The sequence below is a fragment of the Kogia breviceps genome, chromosome 3 (assembly GCF_026419965.1).
Source record: "Kogia breviceps isolate mKogBre1 chromosome 3, mKogBre1 haplotype 1, whole genome shotgun sequence".
Classification (NCBI taxonomy): domain Eukaryota; kingdom Metazoa; phylum Chordata; class Mammalia; order Artiodactyla; family Physeteridae; genus Kogia; species Kogia breviceps.
The window spans coordinates 43,089,689-43,095,762 of NC_081312.1; the positions used below are offsets into that span (position 1 = coordinate 43,089,689).

General features: G+C 40.1%; 1 non-coding gene across 1 annotated transcript; it reads left to right on the forward strand.

Moving 5' to 3' along the window:
• The first annotated feature begins 1,769 nt into the window (after window positions 1-1,769).
• TRNAK-CUU (transfer RNA lysine (anticodon CUU)) lies at window positions 1,770-1,842 on the forward strand. The gene has a single exon. It is a non-coding gene; the product is annotated as a tRNA-Lys (tRNA).
• Window positions 1,843-6,074: the final 4,232 nt, after the last annotated feature.

A 6,074-nucleotide genomic window follows, 5' to 3' on the forward strand; every position in this document is an offset into this window, starting at 1 on the left:
TTTTTATTCTTGAACAAATGGATAAAGAAAGGATTTGGATATACTTGGAAGACTAGCCATTTAATTTGCCTAACCCTCACTGAAATATTCTAGTTGCAATTTTTTCATGAAGCGTCCTGAGTTAGTCCAGGGTAAGCCAAGAAAGTGCTGTATAGTCCTAGGAGGGTTCACCTTGAAGGTAAACTACAAGTACCCCAAACTTGTTTAGGGATCCAGTTAAACTCTTAATTAACTTTCCTGCTTGTGTGTGATAAACAAAATTTGAGTGTCTAATGCCTACTGTGTATTCATTAATAATTATGAATTTGGAGCTCTTTCTGAACTCGATGAACTGCCTATTGGGGGGCTGGATTGTTGATATATATCGTACCTTCGAAGAATACATTGAATTGTGGTCTAAGGTTCGTGATTGTTTGCCTGATTCATTAGAAGACTTAAAAGGTGTGAGTATGGATGTGTTTGTTTTAATTACTTTAAATTACTCTGGAAGTAGTGCATATAAAATCGGTATGCAATCTACACGTCTTTCTTATAGGGTGATAAGGTTTTTCTGGTTATCAGAGTCTGGTTTATACTTCCATCTATTAGAATGCATAACAGTGCTTTGCACATGATAGGTACTTAATAAATGTGTTGAAAATGCAAATAAATACAAATTCACTTCCCAGTTACATTCTGCCAAGTTATAAAATAGTCAAAATAAGCCAGAATTTGCAACTGCAGGAAAAAAGTGTTGGTGAATAATTGCATTAATATTTCAAGCTTGGAAATTTTAAATATTCTACTTAAATCCTAGGTGCACATTGAGGAATCTAAACATATTTTATGCCATACCTTATTATTATGTGTTAATTAAGTCGCTCGGAAATGTGATGCCCAATGTGTTTAACTTCTAAATACTGTGTTTTAGGGTTTCAGGGATAGTATCCTAAGGATTGTTACTCCCAGGTTTACAATTAGGCTTCAGCTTGCTGTTCTGAGCAGTATGATAGACACCACTCCCATCACAGAAATCTGCATAGTTCCCTATCTAGAGAACTTCACTAGTATCTCAGAATATATATATTTCCATAGAAGATTATTCCATTGTCTCAGCTTGTCACAATTTGGTCAGACTCAGTTCTTCTTTTCTTCTAGAATTAACTTTCTTTGCCCTAAGACTCACAGTCTCTACAATCCTTTCCTCTCAGCTTGTCTCTTGAGATGGATGGTAATGGCAACCTTTCACGGTCCTATCTTTCAATTGTCAGGCAGTTACCGGAAAGAGGGCTTATTTTAACTGAACCACTATCCCTTTCCTCAATTTAACTTTCCTTGACTAGATCCTATTAAAGGAAATAGCTAAGCTCCATTTTTCTTCCGTGTGTGTAACTAACTTCATTAAAAACTTTGTTTTTTAATGCCGCGCCCCAAATTGTAGGATTCCATTATGCCATTTGATACAAAGTGAACAGTCTTGATACGTGTTTATGTAAAGAAGGTAACGTATTGGGCAGTAAATATTTTAAAACACTTCAGAAAAAGAGATTCAGTGATTCTGTAATGAGAAACGCTTGTTTTCAGTGCCTTTGGGATACACACGCACTAAAAATTACTAAATCTAAGTACAATTAAAGAACTGTTTCAAAGAATTTAAGAAACTAATTTGGAGATTATAGTATGACAAATTTTTTAATGTAAATGATTGTAGGGAAACAAAAAAAAAAAAAAAAAAAATCAAGTGTAATTGAACACTTCAAGAGAAGAAGAAAGAAGGCAGTTAGCCGGGCGCCCGGCTAGCTCAGTCGGTAGAGCATGGGACTCTTAATCCCAGGGTCGTGGGTTCGAGCCCCACGTTGGGCGCAGCATATATGTTTTCTTACTTGGTTTTGTTTTTCTTTTTTTAAACCGGATTACTTTACATACTGTCAATATTAACCTGATCTTCGGAAAAAAGACCGGTTTGCAAACGAAACAGTTCTCAAACTGCGCTTGCGCACTTAAAAGCGCAAGTTTTTCTTCTTTTCCCGGATCCCTCGCCTACCTCCTCCGGTAAAGCACAGAAGAAACTGAAAAGGCCACTGTTTAAAGTTGAATTTGATTTTCTGTGTTACTGTGCATACCTGCATTATTGCTGATAGAGGGTAGTGTTTTATTTTATCGGAACAAAATTATGAGCCTCACTATTGGCAGCTTTTCTAAAACAAGCGATCCTATGTAAAAGCAGTTAGAGTCGGAGGACTTCGAAGAAAGTCCTTTCTTGTTTATTTTACTTTTTTTCTTCTCAATATAGGGCTTGTCCTGGGGTGGAGGTGGGGGAATGTCTTGTGGAGAAATACACAGAAATGTTTCCTTCTGTTGTGAGATCTAGACAGCTAGGGCACAATCAGGTTTTCTCCCATTGTTCGTGGGACTGTATTTGGAAGCTAGCCATCCAATTGGATAGATATTAGGGAAATTAATATTCCGGTAGAGGGGAGGCTCTTTGAAACAGAAACACAAAAGAACTGAGACGTGAAATTTCGAATAGGCAATTAGATATTGTGGGAGGCAGGACTTCCGCCTTTTTCGCCTCTTCACTGAGAACTTTGACAGGAAGAGAATGTCCACACCACAGCCAGGCATGTTCCAGGATCTCACTCACCCGACCCTGCAGGTGAACGACGCATGCTCCTACCTGAAGCACTAGTTCCTGTACGCGTGTTACCCACTAGCTTTTCTCCTACTAAACGACCCATTTGTCTCTCTCGGTTTTTCCCTTCAACGTACAAACATGCTGTTAATTCTCTACCTTAAGACACACAACGAAAACTTTAACCTAGTTTCCCTGCAGGCTACCGTTCTACAGTATTTCTCTGTTCCTCTTTGGGGCAAGTTACCCCACAGTCGCCTAAGGTCACATTGCTCTCCTCCCATCTCTTAAACCTGACAATGCCCTTCAGCCAAAACAACAAAACAAAACAAAAAACCCTTGCAGCGAGGGAGACCTATGGGGTGTCTCAGTAAGAGGGAGTTAGAAAGAACCTATTATAGGATTGGGGCTATAGGTGTGGAATTTTGCGGAGGGTCTAAGGAAGTGAGGGTTCCTTCTGGATTGGGTGTTCTCAGAAAGCAAGGGCAATTCTGTCATCTAAATAAATCTTACCTATAGGGAAAGCAGACTGAAGGAGGGATAAAGCTGAAACTGGTAAAGTCACTCATTTAGCAGGAGAGGATGATGTTTGGTGTTTTGAGTTGGACAGGGACCAACTTGTCTAAAGTGAATGGTTCTGTGAGATGCCAATTCCAAGTCCAGGCCTCACTACTTGTGACAAACCCACTATAAATCAGGGATTCCCACAATCTCTCCTGAGGTTTGTTAGTTTCCTAGAATGGCTCACAGAACTCCGGAAAACAGTTTATTCCTGGTTTATTATAAAGGATACAACTCAGGAGCAGCCAAATGGGAGAGATGCATAGGGAAAGGTATGGGGAAGGACTGTGGAACTCCCACATCCTCTCCTTGGCATGGCACTCTCCCAGCACCTGAATATTTTCACCATCCTGGAAGCTCTGTGAACCCTGTATTTTAGGGATTTTTATGGAGGCTTCAGCACACAAGCATGATCAGTTATTGATCAATTTCCAAGTTCTGTTTCTAATCATGACTTAGACTTTCTGGCGACAAGACCTCATCCAGAAGTCATCCAGGAGCCCTCCAAGAGTTGCCTCATTAGAACAAGACACTCCTATTACCCAGGAAATTCCAAGGGATTTAGTAGCTCTGTGTAAGATGCTCCTAACACCCCCATCACGCAGGAATTGACAAGGATTTTAGGAGCTCTGTGTCAAAAACTAGGGGCAGACACCAAATATATATTTCTTATTATGTCATACTTGCCTAATTTGTCTTTGAGTCGCTACAAGCCCAACCACAATCACTCTAATTGGCAACTACCCCACCATCCACTTTATCCTACACTATTTTTTCTATAGAAGGTATCCTCTTCTTTTACTATTACCTCTCTTCACTTTCACCCACACCCTTGAATGTTGGTCCACAAAGGCAGGATTTTTGTCTTCGCTCACGAATGTATCTCAAGCACCTAAATTAGTATCTGGCAGATGTTCAGCAAGTATGTGTTGAATTAGTGAATTAAGAAGGGTGTATTAGTCTCCTAGGGCTGCCATAAACAAAGTACCCCAAACTGAGTTACTTAAAAGAAATGTATTGTCTCACAATTCTGGAGGCTAGAAGCTTGAAATCGAAGTGTAGGCAGAGTCATGCTCTCAAAGGCTGTCTTGAAGAATCTGTTCTTTGCTTCTTTCTGTTAGCTTTCTGCTGTCGTCAGCAACCCTTGGTGTTCCTTGGTTTGCAGGTGCCTAACTCCAATCTCTGCCTCCGTTGTTACATGCCTTCTCCTTGTGTTTCTGTCTCACATGGCATTTTCCTTTTTGTATAAGGACACCAGTCATAGTGCCTGATTAGGGCTCACCCTAATAACCCCATCTTAATTTGATTACATCTGCAAAGACTTTATTTCCAAGTAAGGCTACATTCACAGGTGTTAGGAGTTAGGACTTCAACATCTCTCTCTGGGCACACAATTCAACCCTTAAGAGGGCTCCACTCCTTAACCTCAGCCACTGGGTGTCTGCCGCTTTATAGCTTTCTATAAAGCTATACTTCAGCTTATATTTTGTATTATTCAATAATGAAAATCTTCTAATAAATAATCCGAATTCTGCAAAAGACAATTTTATGTTTACTACAAGAGATAATGTTAATAAAATACTGAATCCATAAAACTGACAATGAGTACACCTATTCCTGGCCATCCCACTGGTCGGTTTCAAAGTTAAGAAACGGAGCTTTGTTCTTATGGAACTTATATTCCAGAAAGGAAGATAAAACCTGTATAGAAACAAATACAAGGTGAAATTGTTAAGTGCCTCAGTTACAGATAATGTGCTTATGGGAAAGATCACTACCTTGGGGGAAAGGGTGCTGTGGAAAGCAGTAAGTCCCAGAGGACAGAGGGGTCCCACTTTAGGAATGAATATATTGGGAAACTGGATGGTAAAACTGAATTTTGTTTTATTCACTGGTTTAATATGGCTTTCAAGTTCTTTGTGATTTAATCCTAAATTATAATTTGTAATGCGTCATCTCAAGGCAATGCTTTAAGATTTTGTGTTGAGAATTCAGTTCACATAGCCTGGAGTAACCCCCAGTTATTGTATTCTCCTCATCCTTCAGGAACAAGGTCAAAAGCCTCCTCTATGAAGGCTTCCTTGGCTCCCTGGTCAGAACTAACTACATCAGCAATAAGCAATTGATCCCTTTATGGCATACACCACACTGTTTTGTATCGTGACCTGTGTACACATCCACTTCTGCTAACCTGTAACCCCTCTAAGGCCAAAGGTCCATGTCTTCCTGTTGCACCAGTTATAGAATCTAAAACTATACTAGGTACACAGCAGAGAGTCAATAAATACTGAATGAATCTTAGTTTGGGGCTACTAAAGTAGTATTACATGGTGACAAAGTAGAGCTAGAAGTATTTTTAAAAGTAATACACACACACACGAATCCTTTCCTATTCTTTTTTTTTTCTTAATATATTTATTTTATTTTTAGCTGCGTTGGGTCTTTGTTGCTGCGCATGGGCTTTCTCTAGTTGTGGCGAGCGGGGGCTACTCTTTGTTGCAGTGCTGGGGCTTCTCATTGCGGTGGCTTCTCTTATTGCAGAGCACAGGCTCTATCTAGGTGCACAGGCTTCAGTAGTTGTGGCTCGCGGGTTCTAGAGTGCAGGCTCAGTAGTTGTGGCACACGGGCTTAGTTGCTCCACAGCATGTGGGATCTCCCCAGATCAGGGTTCGAACCCGTGTCCCCTGCATTGGCAGGCGGATTCTCAACCACTGTGCCACGAGGAAAGCCCCAATCTTTTCCTGTTCTTAATGCCAGGAACCAGCTCTTTCAAGTGTGACTTGGTGTTGGTATCTTCATACATAAAACATATAGCAAAAGTAGGAAGGATCCGGAAAAAGAACAATCAAAATGATTAACCTATGAGTAAAAATGGACTTGGGATATATAGTCTAGAAAATGT